This window comes from Vigna unguiculata, chromosome 6, assembly GCF_037176805.1.
Source record: "Vigna unguiculata cultivar grain cowpea cultivar isolate G323 ecotype 2 chromosome 6, ASM3717680v1, whole genome shotgun sequence".
NCBI lineage: Eukaryota > Viridiplantae > Streptophyta > Magnoliopsida > Fabales > Fabaceae > Vigna > Vigna unguiculata.
Genome location: NC_140797.1, coordinates 29,728,393 through 29,746,311, shown reverse-complemented (window position 1 = coordinate 29,746,311; position 17,919 = coordinate 29,728,393). Strand labels below are relative to the sequence as shown.

Here is a 17,919-nt window from a genome sequence, read left to right as displayed (position 1 = left end):
ACCAATGAAGTATTTTAACCTAGATTTTTTGTCTTATTACTTTTATATTGTCAAATTTTCGATACACCCTTATTTTCTATGTTGCATGATTGGAGGGTTATTCTACTAACAATATATGAAAAATATGTATTGTGGAAATTATCCATTCACCTCCACTTATAATTATGATACATGTCTAATTATTAGGCTTTTAGATAAAACTAGCCTTACTTGTGTGTATGCATTGGTCATATTATTTATTGTACAAGCAAGACCAAGATATACCTGGCCCAAGGGAAGTTGAGGTATACTCGGCCCAATGGTGCAAGGAGAAGAGGCGTTGCTGGCAAAAAGGGGTGTATGAGAGACCTAAGTGGATAGTGTAAGGAATGGTTGGTGTAGAGAAGGGCTGGGAACATGTCATTCCGGCGAGGCCGACTACTACTTAGCCCACTAAGTCGTGTACATCTTGGCTCGGTTGAAGCCAATCTTGACCCCGTGTGAGAGTAGGCAACGTAATCCCAGGCGGAATATGAGAGTATAACGGTACATTCAAGTCTGGGACAATTACAATTGGATATTCATGGGGTTTATTAGCATTTATGAAAGAATGAAAACAACATTGCGAATAATGAAGTCAGAATCAAAGTCAGGTAATATAAAATAAGGTGTAATTTCCGAAGGTAAAGGCAACTATCTTAACTTAGCTTGAATATACATACTATATTAGAAGACCAATAACTTGAGCGTTAGAGTGCTTGCAGGTACCCCATCCCCTTGGCGTACTACCCGGAGGCAAATTCTAAGGAGTAGAAGTGGAGGATAGAAGGCTCTTGAGACAATTTAGTTTCGTAAAAGAATATTTTGGCGCCCACTGTGGGGTCAAGTTGTTCTCAAGATACATGGTGTCAACAAGGACAACGATGGATCAAAACACGGCATTGGCGAAGATGCAACGGGAGGTGCAAGAGGAGATGTAGAGGGAGATGCAATGGCAGTTGGAATAATTGAGGCGCAAAAGCGAAGAAGAAATTAACGCCTTGAGGGCAAAAAATCAAAGGATACGAAGGCAGGTGGAGCAACCATCCCAAAGGGGGGAGGCATCTCGTGGTGAAGAGGAACGTGAAGAGATGTCAGGTCGGGAAGGATCTAAAACACAAACCTACACCAACCAAATTGGCATGAGAATGGGAGCACCTAGACGCCACCCTTTTGTGGATGGTATTATGGATGTTGAGCTCCTAGTGCATTGGAAGGGATTAACCATTAGTTAGTATGATGGTACCATTAATCCAAGGAGCATGTCAACGTCTTTACCACATAGGTGGGACTGTACACATCGGAGGATGTGATCTTTTGCATCTTTTCGACATCTTTGAAAGGTCACGCCCTTAGCTGGTTTATGCGACTGCCACCTAACTTTGTTGATTACTTTGAAACGTTGACTACACATTTCGGTATCCAGTTTGCTACTAGCAAACCTCATCATCTCACCTCCCTAACACTAGTAAATATACACCAGGAAAGGGGGGAATCTTTGTGTGAGTTCATGGAACGATTTGGAAAGATATCGTTAAACATCAGTAATCTAAACCTTGAGGTGGCCTTGCATCATCTTGTCACAGTTCTAAGGTCGGGTCCTTTTGTCGATAGTTTGTGTAAGAAGCCTGTAGCAGATTTGGAGGAACTCCGAATGAGGGCCACCTAGTTTATGCAGATGGAGAAACTCTTAGAGTTCCACAATGCTAATAGGGTGGATAACCCTGAACGAAGGCAGCCGAAAAAGGATAGGAGGACAATTGTTAGGCCTGACAACAAGTTTAGGGAACCCAACCAGCCAAGATACCATAGGTATACTCCTTTGGTATCTAACAAAACAAAGATCTTGGAGGTAGCACTTAATGCAAATCTTATATGCACCCCTAGAAGGATGCCGACACCCCCTAATGCTAACACCACTAAGCACTATCGGTACCATCGCAACTTTGGGCATACTGCGAAAGATTGCTTCACCCTGAAGGACAAAATCGATGAGCTAATTCAGGCAGGACATTTGCGAAGGTTTGTAAAAAGGGAATAAGGTGGTTTTTCTTTCAAGACATATGGTAGCATGGTCCATGGAATTGTATGAATACTACATTCGTTGTTGTAAGATCTGAGAAAAATAAATAAATAAATAAATAAATAAATATTTATTTAATAAATGCAGGGGCGGGAATCCCTAAGTTAATTAATATGAAGAGTGAACAAGGAGCAATGGTAGCTCAAGTAGTTAAAGTACTTGGCTATTATGAGAAGACTTGGATTTGAGCTTTGTGTATGCCATTAGTGTATTAATTTAATTGTTTTATTATTTTAATAGTATGTTTGACTATGGTGCGTGATAATATAATCCTAGAGGTATAGGAATTATCACGAAACATGAATTAGTTGAATGGTTGTGCAATTGTTTGGTAATTGAGTTATGGTGGGTTGGCTAGCATGATTTAGCCTTGACTTATTTGTCTTTTATTATTTTTTTGGTTCAACAATGTTAGGGAAAACCTAGAAACCCTAGCAGCCATCAAAGAAACCAAAGAGGCATGGAATCATCTGTTACAATCCAATAAACTCACATGTTAATGGTGTTAATTGTTATTTTCGTTTTGGGTAATTAAGGGAGAATTAATGATGCTAATAATGGATGAGAGGGAGGAGAGTGGTACTCTTGGGAAGTCATTTTTGTGTGGCTACCAAAAGGGAGTTTTGGCTTAGAAGAGTGTTAAAAGGCTGGAAGGAGTGCTCAAAGGTTGAGATCAAAGGGGAGACCAATTGTGGTGCAAGGAAGGATTCTAAGAGCACTTTTGGAGTGGAAATTCTAGGTTAGGGGAGTTACTATCTATGTTTATGATTAAATTATATGTTTTCGTGATATATGGTATGTTGAGGTGCTTGTTCTGTTGAATATTGTTCACTGGTTTAACATTTCTAGGAATTTTTCAGAAATTGCCTAGCGGTCATGAAGACCCGCCACGTGACAAATGTGCTAGAACCCAATTTTCTAGGTCTTGGGGATGAACCGCTTGGCAGCCATATTCTCCCCACTAGGCCGCTAGGCGACGCTAACTAGCTTGCCAGTTCTTCTAGATTCTGAATTTTTTAGCAATGTTGAAATGCCTGGATTGGATATGTATATTTGTTTGTATGATTAACGCAATGATTAAATGACTAAGTATGCATTACCTTAGTGAAAATTGCATGCATGTAGCTATGATTGGGGATTAGGGTTCATGTGGGAATTGGGAATGATGAAATATGATTTTGTTATGATTGATGTATTATTTTCATGAAAATGATATTAATTCGAACTAGCATGAAAATTATAAGTGGACCGATTGTTAAAGATAAACCAAAATGCATGTCTAATTGATAACTTGGAATTGGGGATGCGCGCTAGTACAGGAAAACTCTAGACATAACCTAGAATTTGCATGCACCACTTGGCAGTACCTGGACTGCCGCCAGGCGACACATCAGGTACAGAACAACACCTAGGGATGGCAACGAGACAGGGCGGGAACGAGTTTCATTATCCCATACCCATCCCTGTAAAAAATATTCATCCCCATCCCCATACCCAAACCCAACGGGTATCAAAGTTTTATCCCATCCTCATCCCCACCGGGTAACGGGTATAATCTTATATGATACTCGTACATGTTTCCTTACTACTTCAATATAAATTTTAATTAATTTTTATAAAATAATAAAAAATTACTGTAAAGGAAACATAATATTATCAAATATTCAATATTAAGAGGATTGTTGTTTCTTCGATATCAAATACTTTGAAATCAATTATAATTATTTACATTTTAGATTGGAATACCAAATAAAATTTCATGAAAACTAAAACATTTATTAAATTTGCAAACTGCAAACATTAATGAAACCTAGTTGATAAAATTTAAAAATATTTTTAAAAAAATTTAAAGGAAAACAAATATTCAAATTAAAATATATTTTAAATGTTTGTTTACTTCAATTTTTTAAATTCTAATGAATCTCTTTTTTTATACACTAATAAAAATGATAATACATCACTTAATCAAAATGACGCAAATAACAAATAATAAACATAATAAAAAAATTTAGCATGGATATTGTATCTTTTGAATTCCAATATATGTTTGATAGTGATAAAATAATATTCATGACAATTACATTAAATTTTGATATTGTAGGAAATAAAAGTTATTTATAAAATTATAGTGAAAAATTACAGTATGATTGATATAATGAGTTAGAAAATAAAAAATGATTAGATTAAATATACTGAAATAGTATTCTACATGATGAAAATAAACAACAAATAAAAATATTAAAAAATTAACAAATGTATGTCTTAGAAACTATTGAAAGAAATCTCACAAAGGAAAATAAATGTATAATTAAGGGTATGATAAGATGAAAAATACCTTAGACATCTAAGAACACTTTTCAAATATCAACATATATACTCAATGGTTGAGAAACAAAAGAGTTCTTCAAATGAAACAAAAATTAATAAAAATAAGTAATTTTTTTTTATATTACCTAGTAAATGAAAGTTTTATGCTATTAAACACTTAAATTGAGAGTATTAAACATACTTATGTGAAAGGAAAATATACAATAAATAAAAATATTAAAAAATAATAGAAATATTCAAATATGAGACATAAAATTTTTTTAATTGACATACATCATTTTAACATAATTACATAAATGTTATGATAAGATGAAAAATATATTGGACATGCGAATGAGTTTCATGACAAACCAAATAATTAAAAATAAATTGAAATATATATATATATATATATATATATATATATATATATATATATATATATATATATATAGGGTTACTTAATTAATTGTGAATATTTTAATAATTTAAATGATGACAGAGATATGGCGGGGACAAGTATTATGGCAGGGATATGTACATCCCCACAACCATCCCCATACCCAATTGAAAAAGTCGGGGATTCCCCATACCCATACACATACCAAGTCAATGCGGGGATTCCCCATCAAAACGGGACGAGTTCGGACAATACCCACAGGGGCGGGTTTATTTGTCATCTCTAACAACACCCTGATTCTATTTCGAGTTGGGATTTTGGGTGGATGGTCAAAGGAGTTATGTGTATATTATTGGATAATTGGTAGAGGTGTTGGAGAGAACACACAATTTTGTAGTTAAATTGAATATGTGTATGATCAAGTGACGATTGGGACCTAAAAAGAGTATGAGAGTAATGTTTTTGTGACTGTGACGTTTAAAGTGCCTGTTTTGGTTACTGTTATTATGTGCAATCTATGATGTTTGAAGAAATGTAGTGTGGTAGGTTGCATTTGGGTAAAAGAATAAGGGTATGGTAAATTTCATAGATAATTGTATAAATGCATGTTTTAATTATGAAATGTCAGTAAATGGATGTGTGCATTGTGATTCAATCATAGGGATTATGACTGGATAATTGTAGTGTGATATGAATTGTGTGTTGTATGATTGGGGTGCATTGGAACCTATTCAAGAGTACTAAAAAATCCAGTAACATTGTGCTATTGGTATAGCATCTAGCGATGCGGGACGAGCTGCTATGCGATAGAGACCCAAAATAGTGATAGTGGCCACTAGATTCATGTGGCACTTGGCGGCAGGGGAGGCTGTAAGACCCACTAAATTTAAATAATTAAATAAATAATTATTTAATACATGCAGATAGTGGAAGTCTTTATGATAATTAATTCTGACTTGCATGATGTGGAATAGTATTAACTCAAATGGTTAAGAGTACTTAATTAGGTGAAGGGACTTGGGTTCAAGTCTTATGTATGCCATTTATGTGTTATTTTATTTATTATTATTTTTGATAATATGCTTGATCATGTTGAGTGATAATATAATCATAGAATTATATTAGTCATCATGAAACATGAATTTGTTAAATTGGTTGTGTGCATATACTTAGTAATTAAGAGGTTGTAAGTTCAAACCTTGGTGAACTCAAATTAACTTTCTTTTTGTTAAACATTATTTTGGCATGAATGTGAAAGGGTGGAAGAAACCTGAAGGGACAACCAAGGTAGGGCTGGAAAAACATCTAATAATGGCTCTTGAATGGCCATTAACCTTTACTCTAATTAATTTTCGTTTTATTGAGTAAATAGGGTAGTTATTGGGTTGTAATGGTGTGAGAGAAAGGAATTAGAGAAGAAAATAGCACTGTATTGTTGTGAGGATAGTGGGCTGCGGATTTTCAGAGCAATAGGGTGGAATTGCAGAGAGATTTAGAGTTTTTGGGTGGAGAGTCAAGGGGAGGCCATTGGAGATCATAAGGAATTTCAACAAAATTGTCTTTGGAACAAGGATATCCAAGTTAGGGAAGTTCCTTGTTTGTTTTAATTTTAGTGATATGTACTCGTGATGTGCCAAGGATTTGAGAATGCTATTTTTTCCATTTTATTTGATTTTCGTTCGAGTTTCTGGAATTTTCCAGTAACCGCTTGGTGGTCACACGCGATCCGCCAGTCGACACAAGCTTCAGACCCATTTTTCTGGGTTTTCTTCATGAAACGCCTCGAGGCGGAGGATGATCCGCCAAGCAACGCGAACTAGGGGTGACCAGTTTTGGCTTGCTCTAGGTTTTTGTGTTATCCGTGATGTTGTCGTGATGATCTATATGCGTGAATATGAATTGTTATGGGTGAATTTGACTGCATTAATATTTATATGTTGAATGTAAGAGTATTGTATGAAATTGGGCAATTAGGGTTCCTGTTGGGGTTGAGAATGAATAAGCATGCTCTAGGTCTATGATTGGCGCATTGTTTTTCTGTGAAAAGATATAAATGAATGAAGTATGAACATTTTATGATGTGTGCATTTGAAACTGTATCGGTATGATGGTGGATGCTGAAATAGGGATTGTTTGGGGTCACGAAAGGTGCGGGAGAAACCTGGCAGAACCCAGATTGCCACGCATCGTTTGACAACACCTAGATTGCTGCCAGGCGACACACTAGAATAGAGAATGTCTAGAGTTGACTTTGCGAATTGTGTTTGTTAGGGTTTTGTTCATGATATTCTGCATGATTTGGGTTGGTTGGTAGGGGTTTATTCATTTGAAATAGGTGAGGGAGTACATTACCATGCATATAAGGAAGAAGGGAATGGAATTAAATGCATGAAATAATAAAAAGTGTTCTTAGACAAAATGTGATGAATTGTATGCGTTTAAATGTAATTATGTGTTTGTTGGAGTGTTGATCTATATTGGAGATCATAGGTATAAATTGGTAAAATATTGTAGTCATGATTGTTTACTTTATATCTAAGTATGAAGCACAACTTGAATTAGGAAAACTGTTATGGAATGCAATTAATGGATTGAAGTGTGTGAACGTGCAAATTAGTTTTATAAACATGCCTGAATGAATGAGATTGATGTCCAGGAGGGGGCTAGCTTGTATGTTCATCGTTTGGTATGGTTTAAGGTTTATGTACAACATTGACAATTTTGAGGCATATTTCAATTAGTAAATAAAGAAGAATAAATTGGACATGAAAATACTTGATTTGGGCATGAGTTATTTGTATATATTGAGTTTTGGTTATAGTATTATGTTTGGAATAATATGATTGTTATAAGAATGAGGCATTGTAAGTTTGAGGTCTCTTAATACCTAATGAAAATGTCAAAAGCCAGTAGCATTGCGCTACTGGTATGGCGCCTAGCAACGTAGGGCTAGCCGCCAGGTGATAGAGTTCCAAAATAGTGGCAGTGGCCACTGTCTATGCGAGGCGCTTGGCGGCGGGTTTGGGTCCGCCAGGCGGTGACAATGAGAATGGACTAGATGGCGCCTGGCGGTGTAAGATGCCCGCCAGGCGGTTTTAGGTGCAGAGTTGGCTCGTGAGGAGGTTTTCTACACAGCTTTGAATGAGTGTCATGATGCGATGTTTTGGCTGGGGGGCCAATTATGAGTGTAACTTGTATTGGGGTAACACGTGGCCACTCTAGGTTGTAGCCTGGTGGTTTAGGAAGTCCAGTGGAATGTTTAAGATCGTGGCTCGTACGACGATGTTTCAGACGATTGCCCTCTTTAGTGAATCTAATAGAGTTTGGTAGTCAGGGGACAACTACGAACTCCTATTCATTTTTGGGAACTCCACTTGGTGTCACAGTGTGAGGTCGTGGTAAGTTTATTCCCGCGTGTGGACTATCAGGTGGTGGCCTATAGTCGGAAGGGCGAGTAGACACTCGTGCAGCAAAGATCGATTAGTGGACTCACCAAAGGGTGTAGAATCAATAGACGTCTAAATTAAGGGTTGAAAGTTGAGGAACTAAGGAAAAAGGAAAAAAATGCTAACGCGTGTTATAATCTTTAGATGCTTTAATTATTATCATATTTTAGTTGTTTTATTTAAATGAACTCACCCTATCTGTGTGTGTGGCAATGATCATGTAACTTGTTACATGGTAGCAGATGTTGATGTAGGTGGGCATGTGGATGTTGGTGCGTCGAAATAATTGTTTTAAATTTTCCCGCATTTTGGGAAAAGAAGTAATTAATAAATGAGGTTATATATATATATATATATATATATATATATATATATATATATATATATATATATATATATATAATCTTGATTTTTCTTATTTTAAATAAGTAATTTCCGGCTAGGAAGTTACAAAGGCTTCGCCAGGCGGAGTTCGCTGACAGAGGCTCTAGGAAGGCTTGTCACCTGGCGATGGGAGGAGATCGCTAGGCGGTCTGGAACCAATTTCCGCCTCGCGAAGTGAGAGATGCGCCAGGAGGTTTTGGGTGCAAAGTTGGATCGCGAGGAGGATTCTACACAACTTTGGATAGAGGTCTTGATGCGATGCTTTGTTGGGGGCCCAATTACGAGTGCAACTTGTATTGGGATAACACGTGGCCTAACAACTGGTATTGGGGTAACCTTTGCTGGTGGTTTTGGAAGTCTAGTAGAGTGTGCGAGATCGTGGCTCGTACGGATGGGTTCTGGAAGATTACCCTCCTTAGTGTTAGCTGACGAGTTTGGTAATCTCGGGACAAATACGGACTGCGGTTCCTATTAGGGAACTTCACTTGGTGTCGTGGATCGTGGCCATGTCAAATTTATTCCAACTGTGGACTATTAGGTGGTGACCTATAGTTGGAGGGGCGAGTAGACACTTGTGGCAGCAAAAATTGATCAATGTAATCATCAAAGGGTATAGAACTAGGATGCAACCAGGGGAAGTTTTAGAAGTTGAGGATTAAGGATTGTGGCTTGTGAGTCTTAGGAAAAGCAACACTCTTATCGGGTTTTGATGAACAAGTAAGGGTTGTGCTCTTGTCGGGTTTTGGTGAGCAGGCAAGGGTGGTTGCTTGTAAGTCCTAAGGAAAGAAATGCTCTTACCGGATTTTGGTGAACAGAGTAAGGGTTGTTGCTTGTTTTTGCACGAGGTGTTTGTGCACAAAGGGAGAAATTCTCTTCCAAGAGGCATTGGGGCGCAAGAAAGGAAACTGGTTTGTTATGAGGGAATGATATATTATATGGTGAGACTTAGGAGTATTAGATGTGTTTGGAATAATGAATGATTAATTATTACATTGTGTAGTGTACTTTTATTCTGTTAAGCTCACCTTATCTACTTGTGCTTGGCGATGATTGTGTAATGTGTTACACGGGAGCAAATGATGTTGCAGGTGTTGCGGGTGAAGCATATATTTTCTTGTTTGGGGAAAAGCCTTTATGATGTTTTCTTGTTTTATGGATTTTAAACATTTTGTAAACATTTATCTTACTAGACTCAGAATTTGTAATCGAAAATTATAGTTTGTGAATTTTGGTTTAATGCGATATAATAAATGTTTTCAATTTTCCCGCGTTTGGGAAAAGGAATTATCATAAATGCAATTTTATACTTACTTCCTATTTTAATTATTTAAATTAGTAATATCCGACCAAGATGTTATAGTTGTGAGGAACGAGGACCAATCAAGGCGCAATGCCTCACTGATTTCATTAATGAGCTAGTTGGAGTCCCATAGTCAAGTGGAAGCAAGTTGGTCCTTTCGGTGGATGGATCCTCTAATGCAAAGGGAGGAGGAGGTGTCATCATGCTACTAGGCTTGAATAACTTTCTTTTTGGAGCAATCCTTATGATTCAGTTTTAAGCCCTCTAACAATCAAGCTAAATATGAAGCATTAATTCTGGGGCTGCTGTTAGCAACAGACATGGGTGCCGAGAATATCACGTGTAGATCCGATTCTTAGTTGGTGGTAGGGCATATGGAGGGTACTTTTCAAGTCAAAGATTTGTTTTTGTTACACTACTATCATGTGGTAAGAAGAATGTTGGACAAGTTTAAACTAACCAAGTTGGAGCATGTGAATATGTCACAAAATTTTAGGGCTAATCTCCTTTCAAAATTAGCCACTACTAAGGTGAAGGCCTAACATCATATAGTTGTCCACACCACTCTCGACTAACCCATACTGGCTTTGATGGATAGTAATGTTATAGAGGTAGCCCCACTCGAGGAAGAAGGGTGAATGATCCCTTTATCAAGTTTATACAGGAGGACGAGGAAGGTGGAGTGAACGATCCTGTCGTTCAGAAGCAAGCATCTAGGTTTCTCTTATCGCCATTGGTTAGTTTGTTGGTTCACGCTCTCACCTTTGCTTTCACACTCTTATTGTCATCGTTGGACTTTTCTTGTGCTCCTCAACATTGTCGTTGTTGCCATTTGGTTCTCTTTGACTCTACTATTGGTTAGCTCACTGGTTTGCACTCTTACTTCTGACATCGTTCCCTCATTGGTGACATCATGCTCTTCACTGTTGTTGATGCCATCACTTGCCACCGCCACCACTACCACTTCAAAATTTTTGTATTGGCAACATAATTGAGAAACTTTTAAATTTGTATCACGTATACAACAACGATTCTCACTATGAACATAGGTTGTGTATATTATGATAACTTTATAAAGAATTGTGGTTTTAGGTAATATATATGACAATGATTTGAGTCATTGTCAAAACGCTCAAATTTCAACTATAGCTCAATCAACGACAGTTGTAGAACCATTGTAAAGAATGCACTTTATATCGTTATTAAAGGCCTTTTACTACTATAAACAATGCTTTCGATCACAATTAAAAATAATTTTAAAATTGGTTTTGTAACACTTGGAAAGAGAAAAGATTTCACCTCTTTTAAAGTGAAAATCACTTTTAACAATAGTTCTCAACCCAACTATTTTCTTTTTTTTTTACTTTTAACAGCAGTTCCCCATCCAATTACTGTTAACTATAAGAACTTTTAACAGTGGTTCCTCGCTCAACCGTCGTTATTTCCCTTAAATTTCAAATTTTAACGCTAGTTCCTATAAAACTATTGTCAAAAGCTTTATTTTATTTAAAAATTTGTTACCGTTTTTTTACATTAATGACTTTTAACCCGTCATTAATTTGTGTCAGTACTTGATCATTTTGCACTAGTGTTTCTTTTAGTGGTGATTTTGTGTGTAATTGGGAATAATTCAAGAGTAAGAATTCATAGTAAAATTTGTTAAACCTACAATATGTTCAACATAAAAGTTTCTTGTACAAATTATGTTTTTTTATCTATTGATGAACTATGTTTTTTTATCTATTGATAAAAGTTTTATTTCATTCAAGTATTTGTAAGTATTGAAATTGTTGAAATGTCAAGAAATAGAAGGTTGAATTGGCTAGTTAAAAAATAAGATGACTTTTAAAAGTTTAAAACATTTTTTAACTGGATGAAATTAACCACAAAGTAAGGATGCAAACACTCCTGGACTAACACTTTCAACCGATCAAAAATAGAGACAATCGATTGATTTCATTAAACAAATATAGTAGTGATAGAATCAACAGATTAAATCAGAAAAACAGTAGATTGAAAAATTGGAAAAATTGCAGAAATGCGAATTTGTGATTTAAATTAGAAACAACATAAAAGATCAAACAAGATTGATTCAAATGAGTTATACAAACATGAGCAAATCCTTAGATCATGCTAGAACACACAAGAATATCAAAAAGATGGTTCAATTATAATTTCTTTAAACTTTAAAGTGCTAAACAAGTGAGAAGAGTTACAGACAAGCACAATGTACAAGATTTTTATACTGGTTCACTCAAACCTGAGTTACATCCAGTTAGTCAAGACAACCTGAGCTTGACTTTGCACTATTTCAAAAGATTTACAAAGTTTACAAGGTTACACTTTCAAAATATGAAAAAACATCACACAATTACTCTTGAATAACACAATAACTACACCAACACAACAAGATTACCCTTGCCGACTTGGAAAACCACTAGGCATAACCCAGAAGCTTGAGAAAGACCAAACCTGAGTGGTAACACAACCTAGCCTACTAGACCTCTTCCTCTAAGCTTCAAAAACCAAGTCAAAACCTTCAAGAATGATCCAAGATCAATCTTCAACAGCTGCACATCTGTATGATCTAGTCTTACACACTTGTTGAATGAATTGTATTAGTTGGAAGCTTTATATTATTTGCATGCTAAAAGTTGCAATGCATTTGCCACATAAATAGTTAGAGTTTTGTGTTTAATACTTTGGTCCTTGTTTAAGTGATGTTTTCTCCATTTCTCATATTCTTTATCTTTTCATTTTCATTTGGTTACAAATCTTATTATATCTTTACATTGTTGATTTAACCTATGAATCAAAGTTTAATTTGAATCATAAATGCTACATATGTTTAATGACAAAAATGAGATTAAATTTTGTAGTTACGATTCTGTAAGAATATTGGAACTTTTGAAAACTTGCAATGCATTTCATTTTGTATCACTTCGCTATTAGTGTCAATGGTGAATAACATACACCTAGTTAACACCATTTAAGAATTTAGATTGGAACTTTATTTCCAAGCACATTCTAATGTGCTAATTATTTGTTTAAACTTGGTTCTGTTTTTAATGTTGATTTACAAATTTTAGAAATGTGCACCACTTATATGCGTCATATTTTGTGAAAGAATTATGCTTTGGAGTATTACGAAGAGACCTTTGGAGTATCATGAGGTAGGTGTTTGAAATTTATTATGTATATGTAATTTAAAGTTTTTCATATTTTTTATAAAGAAATAATTGAGATTTATATTATTTGAATGTTAAAAGTTGCAGTGCCTTTGCCACATAAATAGTTATAGTTTGTTGTTTAATATTTTGGTCCTTGTTTTATGAGTTTGATTACTTTATTTGATCATGTGATGTTGTGTGTTTTATCCGTTTTGGTGATGTGCTTTTTTGGCTTTTATGATTTATTTTTTGTGTGGTCATTTTTAGTTTTTAGGTCGTTGGTGAGTGTTTGTTGATACCTCTACTAAGTATGGATATGGAACAAGGTAATAGCTCCAATGAAAATAAGGTATGAATAACTTATCATACATTTGATTTGTATACGACATTTTAGTAAGTCCCATTAGTGTAGCTGTTTAATTTTCTTTGTAGATACATTTGAGGCATTCTTGTGGAACAAAATATGTTGCATCTATTAACAACCAGTAGGAAAATTCAATTTAAACGAAATTGAAGTGGAGAGTAATTGTAGGAAAATGTTTCAAACTAAGAACACTGACTTAAGCACGTTGTAAAAGCAGTAGAGTTTGATAATGAAGACACAAATGAATGTGAAGAAAGCAATATGTATGACCGAATGAAGCATCAGCCACGATTACGTTTGAAGAGTGCAAGAATTTGAACTCCATTTGCCACATATCAGAGACGAAAGTTTCGTAAATTGATGTGTGTACTTATTTTTTTGAAATTTCTAGAGAGAAAATAGTTGATGTATTTATGTTATTATGACATCGCAAAACCTTGTGATGAGACATCAGTTAGACTTTTTGCTAGAATATTATGTTTTAGTACTTACTATGTATAAGACAATTACTTTGTCTTTACCAAAGTAGTGTCATTTATCAAGTTTGATGTGTCACAAATATGTATTTGTCCAAAAACACCTATTGCATTTGCCATTTAAGTTGTCAATGTCTACCACTAAAATCTCCAACAAATATTTCAAATTATTTTCGCAAAATGTGTAGACAAAATACCCAGGGACACAAATTATGCAGTAATTTTTGGATAAAAAAGTTCAGCATGTAGCCTTGGATAAATTTAGTTTGAATTTAAATGGGCACCTGTACATGGAAAGAAGTTTGGCAAAAGCCCTGACTGCGTTTGCCATTTAAGTAGTTCGTGATTGCCATCTAAAGCTGCAGCCTTAGTGTAAGCAAACTATTTTGGAATCTTATTTGCTTGCCATATCTTGGTGACACAAAAAAAGGTGTAGTGATTTTTGAATAAGAAAGATTAGTCAAAAGAAAATGCAAAGGAAGTTGCCACTTGTCCGTGAAAACCTGTTGTGCAAAATCCTTTACTATGTTTGCCATTTAATTAGTTAGTGATTGCCATTTAAAGCTGCAGACTTAGTCTAAGCAAATGATTTTGGAACTTTATGTGCTTCCCACACTTTGGTAAGACCAAAAAATTTGTAGTGATTTTTTTAATAAAAAAGATTTGTGAAAAGGAAATGCAATGAGGTAGCCATCTGTATGTGAAAACCTGTTGTGCAAAACCCTTTACTATGTTTGCCATTTAGATAGTTCGTGATTGCCATTTAAAGCTGCAACTTTAGTGTAAGCAAACTATTTTGGAACCTTATTTGCTTGCCATATCTTGGTGAAACAAAAAAAGGTGTAGTGATTTTTGAATTAGAAAGATTGGTCAAAAGAGAATGCAAAGGAAGTTGTCACTTGTCCGTGAAAACCTGTTGTGTGCAAAACCCTTTATTGCGATTGCCATTTAATTAGTTAGTGATTGCCATTTAAAGCTGCAGACTTAGTCTAAGCAAATGATTTTGGAACTTTATGTGCTTCCTATACTTTGGTGAGACCAAAAAATTTGTAGTCATTTTTTAATAACAAAGATTGTTGAAAAGGAAATGCAATGAGGTAGCCACCTGTCCGTGAAAACTTGTTGTGCAAAACCTTTACGATGTTTGTCATTCAAGTAGTTCGTGATTGCCATTTAAAGCTGCAACCTTAGTGTAAGCAAACTATTTTGAAACCTTATTTACTTGCCATATATTAGTGAAGCTAAAAAAGGTGTAGTGGTTTTTTAATAAGAAAGATTGGTCAAAAGAAAATTAAAAGGAAGTTGCCACCTATCCGTGAAAACCTGTTGTGCAAAACCCTTTATTGCGTTTGCCATTTAATTAGTTAGTGATTGCCATTTAAAGTTGCAGACTTAGTCTAAGCAAAAAATTTTGGAATTTTATGTGCTTCCCATATCTTGGTGAGACCAACAAATTTATAGTGATATTTTTAATAACAAAGATTGGTGAAAAGGAAATGCAATGAGGTAGCCACCTGTCCGTGAAAACCTGTTGTGCTAAACCCTTTACTGTGTTTTTCATTTAAGTAGTTCGTGATTGCCATTTAAAGTTGCAGCCTTAGTGTAAGCAAACTATTTTGGAACCTTATTTGCTTGCCATATCTTGGTGACACCAAAAAAGGTGTAGTGATTTTTGAATAAGAAAGATTGGTCAAAATAAAATGCAAAGGAAGTTGTCACCTGTCCTTGAAAACCTGTTATGCAAAACCCTTTTACTGTGTTTGCCATTTAATTAGTTAGTGATTGCCATTTAAAGCTGCAGACTTTATCTAAGCAAATGATTTTGGAACTTTATGTGCTTCCCATATCTTGGTGAGACCAAAATATTTGTAGTGATTTTTTTAATAACAAAGATTGGTGAAAAGGAAATGCAAATGAGGTAGCCCACATCATGCATAGACCCAATTATTCAGTAAAATAATGAAAACAAATGTGCAGTTGTTTTTTATGGTGAAATTCATTTCAAAATGAATTGATGAGCGAAGTGGGAAAGTTTTTGTCAAAAAGTTACTATTGCGTCTGCCACTTAATTTGTCATTGTCTGCCACAAAAACTTCCTCGACCACCTGTGGGACGACACCGTCGTCGGCCCAAGGCCCAAAAACGGTCTCAACAAGACCACACCTTCAATTTTCGACCTAGCTCCGACAATGGTACGACGCTGTGACACAAATCATAACAACCAAGTCAGTTTCCGATGAAAACTGAAAAACCCTAAAAATGCATTCGAATCCAAAAAACTATGGTTTCCAATTGAAACCTAACCTGCAAATTCAATGCTTTCCACGATGAACGGTTTTCCGTCAACCACCGTCGGGAATGTTCTACTGCAATCTCGTTTTCGTCAAGCACCGTGGGGAAGAAAGGGTTTCCTGCAGGTGGGATGGAAGAAATTCAATGTGCACCGAGAATGGAGTTTTGATAAACGAGCAATGTTTTGAATCCAGCACAAGATTGTGAAAGAGAACCCCAATTTCGTGAACCACACTTCCTTTCCTTCACATTTCTCTCTCACATTTCTCTCTCACACGTGCAGTGAAATATTTTTTAATTAAGAAATTTATTTAATTAAATCCACGTCAGTTTGTCACATTTTCTTTCTCAAACAATCGTTTTCCTTCTTTCTAATATTGCTATGTTCATGTTTATACTATTATCCCCGTATAGTGCATATTACGAGTCTTCTTTTACGGTTTCTATTCTAATATTATGGTCTTTCTGATAGACTAAGGTTGGAATTGTAGCCAAGCTATCTGATTGCATTGCCAACATTCTCTTTGCTGATATTTTTGTACCTCAAAAATAAACAAGTACTCTACTCTAGAAAGTACTCTCAGTATAATGTTTTATACGTGCATGTAGTGTTTTGTGCACACAATCGAATTTATTTACAATGTTCAACATTTGCAGTGTTTTATGTTTTTGATCTTGCTATGTGGCCATGAATGCAAATGGAGGAGGATTTCCTAAGGATCTCTAAAACATTGAATGCCATGAGATCTATTATAAGGGTGCCAACTTTGGATCCTAAATATAAGATTGCTATTCTCACATCAAATATTTACAACAAAGAGACATTTTTTTAATGTAGATATATTCATGTAATGCAATGCGTAGCTAAATTGCTTTTGTGTCTATTTAATTAATTGGTTTATTTTGAATTACTTTCAATCTTTTGTTAAGTGCTTAACAGTAACCATTACAGAGCTCCAGAAATTGAGGTGATTCATTTTCTTGAAATGTACGGTTCCGTATCATTATTTAGGAGCAACAACAGAGAATAAAAGGGGAGAGGAGATCTTGGAGCTGGTTCAGAACACTGATTTTTTAGTACTTGCAACTTTGCAAGGTATATTCAGGTAAATAACTTGATTACAAATTGAAGGTGAACATAAGTTTATTAAATTATTATTGTGGATACTATCCAACACCTTTTTAAGGAGTTATGGGAAGGATAATTAACATCTACCATGGCATTTTACCATTATTTAAGGGTATCAATCCATCTAAACATGTATATGTTCATCATGCCTCCATCCTAATCAATTGTGAAAGCATTTGATGTGGTTGATTGTCTTGGCAAGGTCGCTGATGCAATAGATCCAATAGATGTGTTGTTGTTGACATTAGTGAATATTTCTTTCTTCCAATTTTTTTTTTTTTTTTTGCTTTATCTGTTTAAGTGTTGTGTGTACCTTTTTAGGATGATAATTGTCATTTTGACTCTTGATTAATTTACATATTATAGTTGTTTTATAATGTATATTTTCAGATCTAGTATATTGATTTGATATTATATTGTTAAATCATATGATATGTGTAGTTGTGCGGTTTCTTCGAATAAAAATGGAAGGCAAATGTTTTTTTTTCTAGAACAACTTACCTTGTAGAGATTTTTGCGTGATTAAAGATATGATATATTAGATTATTAA

General features: G+C 35.1%; 1 pseudogene; it reads left to right on the top strand.

The window, feature by feature from the left end:
* Positions 1 to 1,696: 1,696 nt before the first annotated feature.
* Positions 1,697 to 17,549, top strand: LOC114188447 (formyltetrahydrofolate deformylase 1, mitochondrial-like; annotated as a pseudogene).
* The last annotated feature ends 370 nt before the right edge of the window (positions 17,550 to 17,919 follow it).